General features: G+C 39.5%; 1 long non-coding RNA gene across 1 annotated transcript in view; it reads left to right on the top strand.

Moving 5' to 3' along the window:
- Positions 1-15,854, top strand: part of LOC126070137 (uncharacterized) — a 141,956-nt gene that overhangs the window by 11,652 nt on the left and 114,450 nt on the right. Inside the window, exon 4 of the long non-coding RNA XR_007516135.1 lies at positions 5,731-5,784. This is a non-coding gene — a long non-coding RNA (uncharacterized LOC126070137). The remainder of the gene's footprint in view (positions 1-5,730; positions 5,785-15,854) is intronic.

The following is a 15,854-nucleotide window of genomic DNA, read 5'->3' as shown; positions in this document are numbered from 1 at the left end:
TATTGAGCTTTGTCAAATGCCTTTTCCGCATCAATTGCTAAAATCATGTGGTTCTTGTGTTTTGCTTTAGTTACGTGATGGATTACATTGATTGTTTTTCTAATGTTGAACCATCCCTGCATAGCTGGTATGAATCCCACTTGGTCATGGTGAATTATTTTTTTTTTGAAATGTTGTTGAATTCTATTGGCTACAATTTTGTTGAGGATTTTTGAATCTAAGTTCATGATGGATATAGGTCTGTAATTTTCTTTTTTTGTGGTGTCTTTACCTGGTTTTGGTATCAGGGATATGCTGGCTTCATAGAATGAGTTTGGGAGTATTCTGTCCTTTTCTATGCTCTGAAATACCTTTAGTAGTGGTGATGTTAACTCTTTTCTGAAAGTTTGGTAGAACTCACCAGTGAAGCCTTCTGGGACAGGGTTTTTTTTGTTGGAAGGTTTTGAACGACCTTTTCAATCTGTTTTTTTTTTTTTTCAATCTCTTCTTTTGTTATGGGTTTATTTAGTTGTTCTACCTCTGTTTGTGTTAGTTTAGGTAGGTAGTGTGTTTCTAGGAATTCACACATTTCTTCTAGGTTTTCAAATTTGTTAGAGTACAATTTTTCTTAGTAATCTGACATGATCCTTTTAATTTCATTCTGGTCTGTTGTGATATTGCCCATCTCATTTCTTATTCTAGTTATTTGTTTCCCCTCCTGCTTTTCTTTCGTCAGTTTGGCCAATGGTTTAACAATTTTGTTGATTTTTTCAAAGAATTAGCTTTTGGTCTTGTTAATTCTTTCAATTGTTTTTCTGTTTTCCATTTCATTTAGTTCTGTTCTAATTTTTATTATTTGCTTTCCTCTGGTGCTTGAGGGTTTCTTTTGTTGCTCTCTTTCTATTCAAGTTGTAGGGATAATTCTTTGATTTTGGCCCCTTCTTCTTTTTGTGTGTGTGCATTTATTGATAAAAATTGACCTCTGAGCACTGCTTTCACTGTGTCCCAAAGGTTCTGATAGGAAGTGTTTTCATTCTCATTGGATTCTATGAATTTCTTTATTCCATCCTCAATGTCTTGTATAACCGGGCCTTTTTGAGCAAGGTATTGTTCAGTTTCCAAGTGTTTGATTTCTTTTCCCTGCTTTTTCTGTTATTGATTTCTACTTTTATGGCCTCATGGTCAGAGAAGATGCTTTGTAATATTTCCATGTTTTGGATTCTGCTAAGGCTTGCTTTATGGCCTAATATGTGGTCTACTCTAGAGAATGTTCCATGTGCACTAGAATAGAAAGTATACTTGGCATCTGTTGGGTGGTATGCTCTGTATATGTCTATGAGGTCAAGTTCGTTGATTGTGCATTAAGATCTTCCATGTCTTTATTGAGCTTCTTTCTGGATGTCCTATCCTTCACCAAAAGTGATATGTTGAAGTCTCGTACTATAATTGTGGCGCTCTCTCTCTCCTTTTTCAGTGCTGATAGAGTTTGTTTTATCTATCTTGCAGCACTGTCATTGGGTGCATAAATATTTAATATGGTTATATCCTCCTGGTATATTGTTCCTTTAATCATTATATAGAGTCCTTCCTTATCCTTTGTGGTAGATTTAACTTAAAGTCTATTTTCTCAGAAATTAATAATGCCACTCCTGCTCTTTTTTAATTGTTGTTTGCTTGATATATTTTCTTCCATCCCTTGAGTTTTAGTTTGTTTGTGTCTCGAAGGTGTGTCTCTTGTACACAGCATATTTTTTTCTTGTATTTTATTTTGATAGTAGGATTGTTAGTTTCTTTTGTGGTTACCCTAATTTTTGCCCTTATATTTCTAAGTTTAAACCTGACCTTTATTTCTCTATATTGCCGTGTCTTACTCTGCATATGAAAGATCTATGACTACATTTCTTAGTCCCTCTTTAGAGTTTTAGTGTTGTCTTCTCTTACGTAATGACATCGCTGTTTCCCTGTTTTGAGTGGTTTTTTATCTGGATCTATTTTTGTGATTTCCCTCTCTGGGTTGACATCTGATTGCTCTTTCCAGTGTTCTAATTTTGGGTTGATATCTGATATTATTGATTTTCTAACCAGAGAACTCCTTTTTGTATTTCTTGTAGTTTTGGTTTGGTTTTTATGAATTCCCTAAACTTCTGTGTGTCTGGAAATGTCCTCATTTCACCTTCATGTTTGAAAGCCCTGAGTGGAGCCACCAGTCCTTAAGCCCCTGATGTGGGTAGGTAAGTACCCTGTTTAGTAGGTAAGGCAGTGGCAAGCATGAAACACACACCTCTCCACAACACAGCTGAAACAGTTGCAGTCTGCCAACAAGGGCCTATTCAACTGAAATAGGTCCACACAGGTCCATACAGGGAGAAAAGTATTCAAAGCCCATGGACCATTTGTGCCTGGACAGGAGTCGCTTCTGTCCTGAGCTCCCCAGGTTAGTGGATCTGGAAGGTTATCTTTTCCCCCAGGTATGAATTTATTCCTTCTCCAAGGCTGGGAGAATGGCTCAGAGCACTCAGCAGAACCTATCTCAGGCCTAGGGAAATCAACAGCCACTGAAGCCGGCTTGGGGGCTGGGGGCACAGTATAATACATGCAAGTATGTAGCTTTTGCCTAGAGTGCCATTCTTCTCTGGTTCTGGAGGTGTGAGTATGCTGTGTGGCTAGCTGTTTTTCCCTGAGGAAACTGTGGCCTAACACTACACCAACCAACTACAGTCGCTCCCAGGAATGGTGCCTGAGGGATCCCAGCAATTCAGGTCTGGCAACTCTTCGCCACTTCTGAACCGTCTCTCCCTCCCCCTGCCACTCAGCCCATTTTCTAACTTTGCCTTTGATGTTCAGGGCTCCTAGCTTGTCATAAATATAGTCATCTCACTTGTTTTTTTGGGCCTTTGTTGTAAGAGGGATTACTGGAAGTGCATGACTACTCCACCATCTTGGCCCCACCCCAAATTCTCTTCCTTCAATCTTGATGCTGCATTCTTCTACATATAATCCAACTTCTCAGATTACTTGCTGAGCATACAGATTGATAAGTATGGTGAAAGAATACAACGCTGACACATCTCTTTCTGATTTTAAACCACATAGTATCCCCTTGTTCTGTTTGAACAACTGCCTCTTTTTCTATGTACGGTTTCTGCGTGAGCACAATGAAGTGTTCTGGAATTCCCATTCTTCACAATTTTATCCATAATTTGTTACAATTCGCAGAGTTGAATGCCTTTGCGTAGCCAATAAAACACAGGTATTCTCTGTTTTCAGCCAAGATTCAGCCTTCATTCCAGGTCCTCTTCTCAATCCTGCCTGCCTTAGTTTCTGATAATTTCCCATTCTTGGATATACCTTTTTCCCAAACCCAAGTTGGAATCTACTTGATGGCAATGGGACCTGCTTGGAGGAAAACGTCTTCTTTTGTTTGAGATCTCTCAGCTGCAGCTGAGCCTCTTCCTTGCCACTTCTCCACTCCCTACACACACATCCTCACCTCTGACCTGCATCATTCAATAGGCAGATTGAGTTCCACATCACTGGGCTCCCTTGTTGGAGTCATTTTGCTAGAGCTAATCATGATGGGCTGGGTCCTCTCTTGAGATTTGATATTATCTGTTTGTGCTCTAATTGTACGTAAAAAAAAAAAAATTTTTTTTTTTTTTTTACATACACCATGTCAAAAACTGGCATTACTTTTGCAGTGTGTGTTCATAGAAACAGGAAAAAGAGAGGTGGGAAAGAATTAGGAAGGGGGGGAGAGCTGAAATTGATTATCAACTCAGAGGACCAAATTATTCATCAAGCGTACACGAAACCTCTTACAGATCATCTCTCAAAATATCTTGGGCCCAAACCTGTCTCTGGCAGAGGTCTTGGAATAGCAAAAAAATAGATTTAACCACTATTCATTCTAGCTAACATAATTAATTCTTCATCTCTGAAAGAAGGTCAGGGTTTCAAAAATTCCTACATCTAGAAAACAGGTCTTAACGGCTTGTTCCCTCCCAGGAGGATCAAATGTTAGCTCCCTCCCCAAGGTTCTTTGACAAATCCTTACATGAGAAATAGCCAATAGCCAAGATAACCATGAAGAAAATTTTCATCTTTTCCATAACGAACAGTGTGATTCATCCACCTGAGTTCCTTCGGTCAAGAGTTCCTAGAAAATACCCCAAAGCTCAGTTCTCTTGCTGATCAGAGGGCTGTGGCCCCATTATGAGAATCTCCGGCTCTACTGTGATGTCACTACACGAATGATCTATTTACATGTGACCCCAAAGTTACCAGGTCACCGAAGACCAAGAAGACTTCCAAGGGAATATATTTAATTCTTAAGAGGTTATACAGTTCATGGCATGATGGCGTGATTTAACATTTTTTGTCATTATTATTTTTAATGATTATTATTCGGTCTCATAGAAGTACATTCTGTTTTTTTTTAACTGGCAAAAGGAAACAAATGTGAAAAAGATTAACTTAGAATGTGTATTTCTGTGGCACTTTTTCAAAGTTCACATGTCTGCCTTCTGGTCTATCAACTGCAAGCTTTTGACTCAGTAGGTCCAGAGTGCAACTTAAATGTATATATACCAGAAGAAATTCTGATTCACTTCTTTAAATGAGAATTAATGAAATAGGGGGACCACAATTGAACATTAAAGGGATAATTATCTAGATCCTTTCCTCCCTTACTCTCTAAAGGCAATTGTTCTGTTTTATTAGAGCAATTTCATTATTTCTTGTTATTGTCATACCCATTCCTACCTTTCTAGCCATACCACCGACAATCTCATATTTAACATAAAGCACACTGAAGAAATAACTGGGGGGTGTCCATGGAATCGCAATTCCATTGTGTATGATTTCTGTTATAATACCTGACTATGTGTAGTAGGGAAGGGCCTGGAGATCCTATAAAAGGGTGTTATGACCAGGTGTAATAGGGGTCAGTTCATGTTACTACAAAAACAAAGACATGAGAAAATCAGACCAAACAATTGAGGAAATAAGTCTGATTTAAAAAACAAGTTCAGTTCTCAGATTTCCCAGGACATTAGCTTCTTCTCAGTGCTGAGATTTGAACAATAGTGAGAGACAACTATCTTTGAAAAGACTCTTCTTTCTGTAAAGTGAAGTAAAAAGAAAATTGAATCAAGAGGCTTAGGTTCTCACTTTCTCTCTGGTAGTACCTAACAGAGCAAGTAAATCCTATCCCATTTTAGGGTTTCAGTTTCCCACCTGTGATATAAAAAGCTTTCCTAGAGGGCCCTGTTGTTGTCATTAGTTGCCGTTGGGTGGATTCTAATTCATGGTGACCCTGGTTGTAACCTCTCAGAAACAGATTGCCAGGCCTGTCTCCTGAGACATCTTTGGATGGATTCGAACCATCAAACTTTTGGTTAGTATTTGAATGTTTAACGATTTGTGCTACCCAGAGACACCTAGAGGACCTGAAGGGTTCTTTTTCAAATTCTAAGGCAGAATGTCCATACCATTTGGGAAAATATTCTCCAGTCAGACAACAAAGGATCTGAATACTAAGTCTTACGAATGGGCAAAGACCTGGATCATTTACCATGAAGAAGTAAAGATTCAGGAAAATGTGAGAATGTCCCTATGCTTCCTGCAAGTAGAAGAAGATGGAAATCTCATTTTCTGTCCCTCCAAACAGAGGATAAGACTAATAATAGCTAACATTTACATTTATTTCTCACAATTCTTTCAGTAAGTACTATTCATATTTTCATTCCACAGTTGAGAAAATCGACACAGAAAGTATTAGGAAATTCCCTCAATGCCATAGAGATTGTAAATATTATCAGTTGAATTAAAACCTGTGAATTCTGACTCGAGACCTGACCAACTTAATAACTATATTATTTAGCATCTTGACTCAGTATGAAGAGTTCAATGGAGACAAGGACTGTCCTATTCATCTTTGCATCTTGGGCTCCTGGCCTAGTGCCTGGCACATTCTATACATCAATAAATGTTGGTGAGAAGATGAAGCAAACAATTTTCTGAATACTCAAGCTGCTTAACGATGGAATAGAATACCTAACGTAGGCTTTTATTTACCATCTTCAGGGCTATCCAGGTATAACCAAAAGTAAAATGATGATCTCTCAGAGATCTGGAAGAAGAGCGCTCTATGGATGGAGAGTTGAAGGAGAAGCTCTGAGATTCTGTGTTTCAATGATTTCTTGATGAAGTCATAAAAATGCATTTTCAAAATGTTCTCTAGCAAACCATATACCCATCCATCTGCGAGATGACAATGTCCTAGAATTCTTTGGGCAGAAGATAGTCAGGGGACTGCTGTTGCCTGGTGCAGGGGTCAGGACAGTGGTAGAAGGGAGATAGTCAGATAGTCAGTAAAGACAGATGCAAAGAGAAGGACAAAGTACAGTTTTCATGGCACTAACGTGGCCCAGGGCAGTGAGGTAAAGTCAAGAGAGGTGACATGGAGTCAATAGAGGTGACCTAGTAGTGTCAGCCAAGCCCACTCTAATGATTATAAGTAAGAGATTCCATGTTGATTATGAAATGATCTCTTAGTGATTCAAAATGGCAGAAACATTCTAAAAATATTTGCTAAACTGTGAGAGGGCTTCATTTTAGAAAAGACAGCTTATAGCCAAAAAGTAGAATTGGGGATCCTGGACGTCAAACTCCTCAGGAAGATTCCTTTATGCTGCCAGCTGAGGTTTTAAAATACTTAAGCCCAGGAGAATTTTTTCAGACTCAAAGCCGTCACAAATGTATATTCTCCTTTATGTAATAATTTATAACAAGAAGATTTTAATGTCTTATAGGGTCCAAAATAATTAGCATTATGAAAATACTACTGTCGTTCCTGTAGCACTTAATGATTTTCCGAGCACATTCTAATAACAATAACAACAACAGCAATAGCTACAATAACAATTGCACTTTATTAAATATCTATATGTTCTGGGCACTTTCTTTCCATATGTTATCTGTCAAACCTTATAATAGATTTTCAAGGTAGGCATTGTTGGTACTATCCTTAGACCTGTGTAAGAGGGGCCCCTTAGCCCTGGCTTCTAAGTTTTAAAGGGCCTCCTTCTGACTCTCCTTTAGCTGTGCCTCTCTCCCTACATGGCTTGTTGTTAGGGGCTGTCAAGCCTACTCTGACTCGTGGTAACCGCATGCACATTTGGGAACCATTGTGAGCCATAGAGTTTTCGTTGGCTGATTTTTTGGAAGTAGAGCACCCGCTGGCCCCCAGGCCTTTTTTCCTAGTCTGTCTTAGCCTGGAAGCTTCGCTGAGATCTTTTCAACATCATAGCAACATGGAAGCCTTCACCAACAGACAGGTAGTGGCTAAGTTTGAGGTGCAGGTGTACTAACTGTACTAAAAAAAGGGCAAGGTAGGAAAATCCCACCCTCGTTACTAACTGTGTGGTAAGGATCAGCATGAATCCCATTCCCATCTAGAAGTGGACCCAGGCTTTTCTTTCCCACATCTACATTCCTCGTTGCCAGCCACATCCATGACACTTCCTGTCTCTGACCCTAACCACCCAGGGTTAGGTCAGACCTCATCCCTAGCCACCTGAACCAGGTCAAAACACACAAGTTAGAAAGTCTCTATCCTTCATCTACTACCTGTGCAGCTTTTCTCTGTCACCCAGTTTTCACAAGTTGACTTCCTACACTGTCTATCTCTGAATTAGCCACCCTGAGCTAAATCACAGTCTCACTGCACCTTGTGGGTTCATTAATTCTCTAAATGGCTCACAACATTCACAGAGACTATTACCTATACTTATAGTTACCCATCGATTATAACCAGAAAGGATACAAACAAAGAGACACATCAGAAGCAGTCTGGGACAGACACTAGCATGAGGCCTCCATTGTCCACAGGGATGTGCCACCCTCTCCTGTGCATGAACGTTCTCGCCAATCCAGGTAGCCCAACTGCTTCTGTCTTCAAGACCTCTTATAAAATGCATACGCATGATTGGTGCCTCACAGCATATCCATCATCTATTGAGTCAATAAATATGAATGACTGATTGCATCATGCCCAGTCCCTTCCTGAGCTTAGTTGTCAGTGTGGAATTGGGGCTCCTAATTAATTTGTACATGTTTAGGTATTGCCTAGCTGTTTTAGAAAAGCAAAGATCTCTTAATTGCTGGGGAATTGTGAGGGCTATCATTCAGGACCCCCACCCATCTGTCAGTATGTGGGAGCTTGTGTGTTGCTGTAATGCTGGAAGCTATGCCACCAGTATTCAAATACTATCAGGATCACCCATGGAGAACAGGTTTCAGCTGAGCTTCCAGACTAAGACAGACTACAAAGAGGGACCCGGTGGTCTTCTTCTGAAAAGAATTAGCCAGAGAAAACCTTATGAATAGCAGTGGAACATTGTCTGATATAGTGCCAGAATGAGCCCCCTCAGCTTGGAAGGCACTCAAACTACTACCGGAGAAGAACTGCCTCCTCAAAGTAGAGTAGACCTTAATGACACAGATGAGTCAAGCTTTTGGGACATTCATTTGCTGATGTGGCATGACTGAAAATGAGAAAAAGTAGCTGCAAACATCCATTAATAATTGGAACCTGGATGTATGAATTATGAATCTAGGAAAATTGGAAATTGTCAAAAATGAAATGGAATACATAAAGATTGATATCTCAGGCATTAGTGAGCTGACATGGACTGGTAATGGTCATTTTGAATTGGACAATCATATGGTCTACTCTGCTGGGAATGACAACTTGAAGAGGAGTGGTATTGCATACATTGCCAAAAAGAACATTCCAAGATCTACCCTGAAGTACAATGCTTTCAGTGATAGGATAATATCCACACACCTACAAGGAAGATCAATTAATATGATTATTATTCAAATTTACACACCAACCACTTAGGCCAAAGACGAAGAAAGTGAAGATTTTACCAACTTCTGCCATCTGAAACTGATCGAACATGCAATCAGGATGATAATTACTGGTGATAGGAATGTGAAAGTTGGAAACAAAAAAGAAGGATCAGTAGTTGGAAAATACAGTCTTGGTGACAGAAATGATGCCGGGGGTCCCATGATTGGATTTTGCAAGACCGACAACTTCGTCATTGCAAATACCATTTTTCACCAGCATAAACAGTGACTACACACATGGACCTCTCCGGATGGAATACACAGGAATCAAATCAATTACGTCTGTGGAAAGGGACATTGGGAAAGCTCAATAGCATCAGTCAGAACACGGACAGGGGTCAACTGCAGATCAGACCATCTATTACTCATATACAATTTCAAGTTGAAGAGGAAGAAAATTAGAACAAGTCCATGAGAGCTAAAGTACGACCCTGAGTATATCCCACCTGAATTTAGAGGCCATCTCAAGAATAGATTTGACACATTAACACTAATGACAGAAGACCAGACGAGTTGTGGAATGGCATCAAGGACATCACACATGAAGAAAGCAAGAGGTCATTGAAAAGATAGGAAAGAAAGAAAAGACCAAGATGAATGTCAGAGGAGACTCTGAAACTTGCTCTTGAAAGTCGAGCAGCTAAAGCAAAAGGAAGAAATGATGAAGTAAAAGAACTGAACAGAAGGTTTCAAAGGGCGGCTCGAGAAGACAAAGTAAATTATTATAATGACATGTGCAAAGAGCTGGAAATAGAAAACCAAACGATAATAGTGCACTTGACATTTCTCAAACTGAAAGAACTAAAGAAAAAATTCAAGCCTTGAGTTGCAATAGTGAGGGATCCTATGGGGAAAATATTAAAGGACACAGGAAGCGTCAAAAGAAGATGGAAGGAATATACACAGACATTATCCAAAAAAAAAAAAAAAAAAAACTGGTCAATGTTCAGCCATTTCAAGAGATAGCATATGATCAGGAACAGATGGTACTGAAGGAAGAAGTCCAAGCTGTACTGAAGGTTTTGGTGAAAAATAAGTCTCCAGGAATTGATGGAATATCAATTGAGATGTTTCAACAAATGGATGCAGTGCTAGAAGTGCTCACTCGTCTATACCAAGAAATTTGGAAGACAGCCACCTGGCTAACTGACTGGAAGAGATCCATATTTATGCCTATTCCCAAGAAACGTGATCCAACCAAATGTGGAAATTGTCAAGCAATGTCATTAATATCACATGTAAGCAAAATTTTGCTGAAGATCATTCAAAAGTGACTGCAGCAGTATATCCACAGGGAACTGCCAGAAATTCAAGCCAGATTTAGAAAAGAATATGGAACCAGGGATATCAGATGGATCCTGGCAGAAAGCAGAGAGTACCAGAAAGATGTTTACCTGCATTTTATTGACTATGTTGGAAACCCTGGTGGTGTAGTGGTTAAGTTCTACAGCTGCTAACCAAAAGGTGAGCAGTTCAAATCCACCAGGCGCTCCTTGGAAACTCTATGGGGCAGTTCTACTCTGACCTATAGGGTCGCTATGAGTCAGAACCGACTCGACAGCACCTGATAACAATCTTTCAGGAACAAATACAGGTGACAAATGGATTACTTTTTCCCACACTGGGGGACCTGAATGGAAAGCAAAAATTCTAACACTGAACCACCACTGCTCCTCACCCCCTTGTATTGCTCAAAAAACCCAAACTAAACCCACTGTCTTGGAGTCAATTTGACCCTATAGGACAGAGTAGAACTGTCCCATAGAGTTTCCAAGGAACACCTGGCAGATTTGAGCTGCTGACCTTTTTGATTAGCAGCTATAGCACTTAACCACTACTCCACCAGGGTTTCCATTGCTAGGAGCTTGTAAATCAAGGATACCTGTCTCTCCATATCACCATCCAAGTTAGTAATCCTTTTCTGAACCAAACCCTGAAACCCTGAACACTTGAATTTCCTTCCAAAGTAGCCATGTGCCTGTTTTCAGGGCCTATAGAAACTTATTCCTCAGGTTCATTACCCCAGTGCAGACTGTGTTGCTGGTATGCACATCGTTAGCCCAAAGAGTGACCTAGCAGAGATTGTTTGCAGTAGTTTGGACGAATCATAGACATGCAGGCTTTGGCATCCATGTCCATGCCTCATTAGGCATGACAGAACTTGGATGAGTATAGGAGATCGATTGCAGGCCAGGACAGGGGGCTGATGCCCTAGGACCAGCTTTGTCCATTCTACTATATTGCAGTGAGGAACTCTAAGGAACCTGAGAATTGTAAATTTCAACCTGGACTTTCATGTTGCAATGAAGCCATATTTGCCAAAATAAGAATTTTTATTTAAAAATTTGTTAGCTGTAAGTTTTAAATAGTTGAGCTGAATACCTTTTAGACATACAATAAATGGGTTTTTATTTCAATTTTTGTCCTATGCTTTGCGAATGCTAGGGGTGAGCCTGGGTATTACCCCCAGTAAAAAATGTGTTAGCCTCTCTGAGCTGAAAAGTGACTTGCTTATGATCATACGATGAGGCTGAATTTGCCAAGAATGCTTGTGTCCTTTCCGCCATGCCGTGTTTCCTTTCACATAGATTCTAACTTGATCCTCACTTCAACCAGATGACATGGGGGTTACTTCCATTCCCATTTTTGTCAACTGATGAGGACACTTTGACTCAGATAGTTGAAATGACTGGCTTAAGGTGCTGTGGTATAGCCAGCTCTTCAGCTCATTTATTTTAACTACAAATGACTGACTTTAACGAAGGCTGAGAGTTCAGATTGGTAGTAAGTATTGCCATATGTTGTGTTTAGATGAGCAGTCATGTCGTGGGAATATTTTCTAAGAAAGATTAGCTTGGAAAACAGAAGACAGAGGACGAGCTGTGTAAGTTATTTAAAATCTCTGATAATTTGTTATGGGGAAGAGGAAACGGACTTGGTCCAAGTAGATGCTAAAAGGTGAAACTGGAATCCATGGGCAGAAGCTGAAGGGAGAGATTTGGATTTAACACGAGGAAGCATTCCCAAACCATTAGAAACCTTCAGTTTTTGTCTATGTCAATATCTATATTGACATAGGTGTCCAAAACAGCCCTGGTGGCATAGTGATTAAGTGCTAACCGAAAGGTCAGCAGTTTGAACTTACTAGCCACTCCATGGGAGAAAGACATGGCAGTCTGCTTTTGTAAAGTTTACAGCCTTGGAAACCTTACAGGGGCAGTTCTACTTGTCCTATAGGGTTGCTATTAGTTGAAATCAACTTGACGATGATGGATATGGGTAGAGGAATCCAAGAAGACACTAGTAGGGATGTTGTAAAGAAGATTTCTGAATTAATCGTGTGCATACCTAGATGTTCTCCTAGGTCCTTAGTACGAATCCAAAATTCTAAGTCATGAGATGGTCTTTAGTCTGAGACCACCTGTGGGGTAAGTAGAAAAATCATAGCAGCTTCAGGGCTGGGTGGAAGCCTTAGGTTTGCTCCTCCCTTCTTCATCTTACTCTGTGCCTGTTAGGATTACTGGTGTGTACTTTATCAAAGGGCTTCTTGCCCTCTAGCTACTACTTGTTGATTCAGCCAATGGGAAGTCCAGGCAGAAGATCATGGAAGGGAGGCTGCCACCCTGCAGGATTTCCACAGGCTGCTTTCCCCTCAGTGTTTCAGGTCTTGTCAAGTCGTCTCTCCATATAGGTCTTGCTCTTTCTTGGTTCCTTCCTATTGCCTCTTGAGTTCTAGGGATGATAATGGTATGACTAACCACTTCTGCTGTTACTAACCCTGAGTTATCAGCCTATCCCCTGTGATTTCTTAATATCATGTTCACACTTAATAAATAGTCTCCCATTAAACTCTCCTCCAAGTACACAATTTGAATATGTCATTTGGTTTCCTGACTAATGCAGTATGCTTTTCTAACGTGAGGTAACCGCATTCTTCTGGTATGGAGAAATCTTGACTGCTGCTCAATGAAGACAACCTCAGAGCAGTCTCCCCAGTCCTAAAAGGAGGGTACAAAGCCCTAGTAATATTGGAGAAGAAAGAGAAAGCTTAAGGAATGAGATGACTCACCAAAATCTTGTGGTTGTTGTATTTAAATACATAGGTAAGAATTCTTCGGAAAGGTTTCCCAATTAGAATGGCATTATACCTCTGATGCAGCCACAACAGATTTTCCCCATTCTCAAGCTTGGCCACTGTCTTAACTGGTGTACTGGTTAAGCGTGAGGGTTCTAGAGTCTGACTCCTTTAAGTAAAATGCTGGCTGTGTCACTTGCTGGTTCTGTGACTTTGGAAAAATCACCTCTCCAAGTTTCATTTTTCTCATATACAAATTAGAATAATAATAGCATATGCCTCCTAGAGTTGCTATAAAATTAAATATTTAGTATATTAACAGGTTTTGCATGCACAGTGCCTGGAAAATGGTAAGAATGAAATAATATTAGCTATAATTTTTCTGGGAGAACATAATCAGTGCTCAATAAATATGGAATGGACAAATGAATGGTATAGTTTTAAATGCTTATAATTTTGTGTCTGTCATAGATAACAAGGTGAATCAATGTTGATTTCTGCTCAATAAAGTAGGAATAATCTATTGACTCAAACAAGTCAATAATGGGCTTTTTATATCTTTCAACAAATGAATTATAGATCAAAACAGAGGCTAGTAATATCCCATTGTATGCATATACTACATATTGTTTACTCATTCATCTGTTGATGGGTATTTGAGTTGTTTTCACATTTTGGCTATTGTTAATAATGCTGCAATGAACTTTAATGTACATGTCTTTGTCCATGACATGCCGTGACATGGAAAAATGCTGAGTAAAATAAGTCAATTGTAAAAGGGCAAATATTACATGATCTCAGTAATATGAAGTACGTAGAAAAAGTATAGAGATCAGCATAAAGAAAACAAAAATCCTCACAGCTGGAATGATAAGCAACATCATGATGAACAGAGAAAATATTGAAGTAGTCAAGGATTTCATTTTACTTGAATCTGCAATCAATGCCCATGGAAGCAGCGGTCAGGAAATCAGATGACATACTGCATTGGGAAAATCTGCTGCAAAAGACTTCTAAGTTTTGAAAAGCACAGATGTCACTTTGAGGACTAAGGTGCACCTAACCTAAGCCATGATGTTTTCAATTGCTTCATATGCATGGGAAAGCTGGATGATGAATAAGGAAAACCAAAGGAGAATCGATGACTTTGAATAAGGAGACCAAAGAAGCACTGACATCTTTGAATAGGAACGATCAAAGAAGAATTGATGCTTTTGATTTCTGGTATTGAAGAAGAATATTGAATATACCATGGACTGTCAGAATAATGAAAAAATCTGTCTTGGAAGAAGTACAACCAGACTGCTCCTTAGTAGCAAGGATGGTGAGACTACGTTTTACGTGTTTTGGACATGTTATCAGGAGGGACCAGCTCCTGCAGAAGGACATCATCCTTGGTGGATGGTCAGCAAAGAAGAGAAAGATCCTCAATGAGATGGATTGACACAGTGGCTGCAACAATGGGCTCAAGCATAACAAAGATTGTGAGGATGGCACAGGACAGGGCAGTGTTTCTTTCTGTTGTACATAGGGCAGCTATGAGTAGGAACTGACTTGATAGCACCTAACAACAACAACATAGAGATCAGAGGTTAATAGTGGTTACGGGGAGGGGGGGAGGGAGAGGTAAAAGGAGGAACTATTGTTTAGGAAGCATTGAGTTCTTGTTTATGGGATAAAAAATTTGGTAAAGGATATTGGTAATGGTTGCACAACTGCTTGATGTAATTGATCTCATTGAATTGTTTATGTGAAAAATGTTTAATTGGCAAATGTGATGCTATCTATATTTTCACAATAAGAAAAAAGCTAAGAAAGAAAGGAAAAGCAGAGGCTAGATAAGGATCTCCTAAACAAAGGCTTGATAATGACCCCCTCACAAGGATCTCAAAGAAGCTTTCTTTCATACTTAGAAAGTTGGGTTAGATGAGCTTGATGGTCCCATCCAACCATGAGGCTATATGACTCAGTGATTTCTTGAGGTGTGGAGAAAAATGCATTATAATAACAAAACAGAATTGCTCAACTATGAGATGAAAGGATTCCAAAATTTCCTAGACATAGGTTCACAGTTCAGATGCTAAAGGTGAATGGAAGTGCTAAGTCCATGAGAAGCTCTTGCTCCCATGATGCTAAAAGTGGACAATGGCAATAAGGTTGAGGCGAGAGAAGTGACCTGCATTTTCAGCCTAGCCCATCTGGGGTTTGCATCATATCCTGTCCATATGTGTCACCTCCATTAATAAATGGCTACTCCTCAGAACAGGACTCTGAAACAGGTTTAATGACTCAATGAATCATAGGAAGTTTTTTTTTGGTGAAAGATGATTACATAACATGACCCAAATTAATGATACTTTACCCTTGTTTGGTGCATAAAATATCCCTAATGTTTTCACATACGGTATGTCATTTGATTCACACAAGTCTGAGGTGGACATTACTATTATCTCCATTTTGTAGAGGAGGAAATCCTTAAATTTCTTGTCGAAGATCTGATTTCCAGCAATGTCTGAAATAAGTCTCCAAAACAGCTCCCTGTCTCAGTGCTCATTTTCTGTAATAGTGCCTGATGAAGTGATTGGTATGGGATCAGCACCCGCCGTCTTGTCCCTTTACCCAGACCCCTTTCAGCTGGAAGCCCGCCAGATCAGGGTCCAGGGTAGTCCAAGAAGAAGCTGAAGGAATATCTCTTAGGAATTTTGTAAAGGCAATTCCTACATTGAGTGTGAGGTTTGTAGCCATCAATGTTTTATATTTTTTAACAGTAATAAAATACTTATTGAATGCTTATTACGTACCATAAATATTACAGTTATCATGTAATAACTCATTTAATCCTTGCAAAAACTCTATGAAGTGTGCGCAAACAAAATTTGTACTT

The sequence above is a fragment of the Elephas maximus genome, chromosome 2 (assembly GCF_024166365.1).
Source record: "Elephas maximus indicus isolate mEleMax1 chromosome 2, mEleMax1 primary haplotype, whole genome shotgun sequence".
Taxonomy (NCBI): Eukaryota; Metazoa; Chordata; class Mammalia; order Proboscidea; family Elephantidae; genus Elephas; species Elephas maximus.
This window is presented reverse-complemented; position numbering and strand designations above follow the sequence as displayed.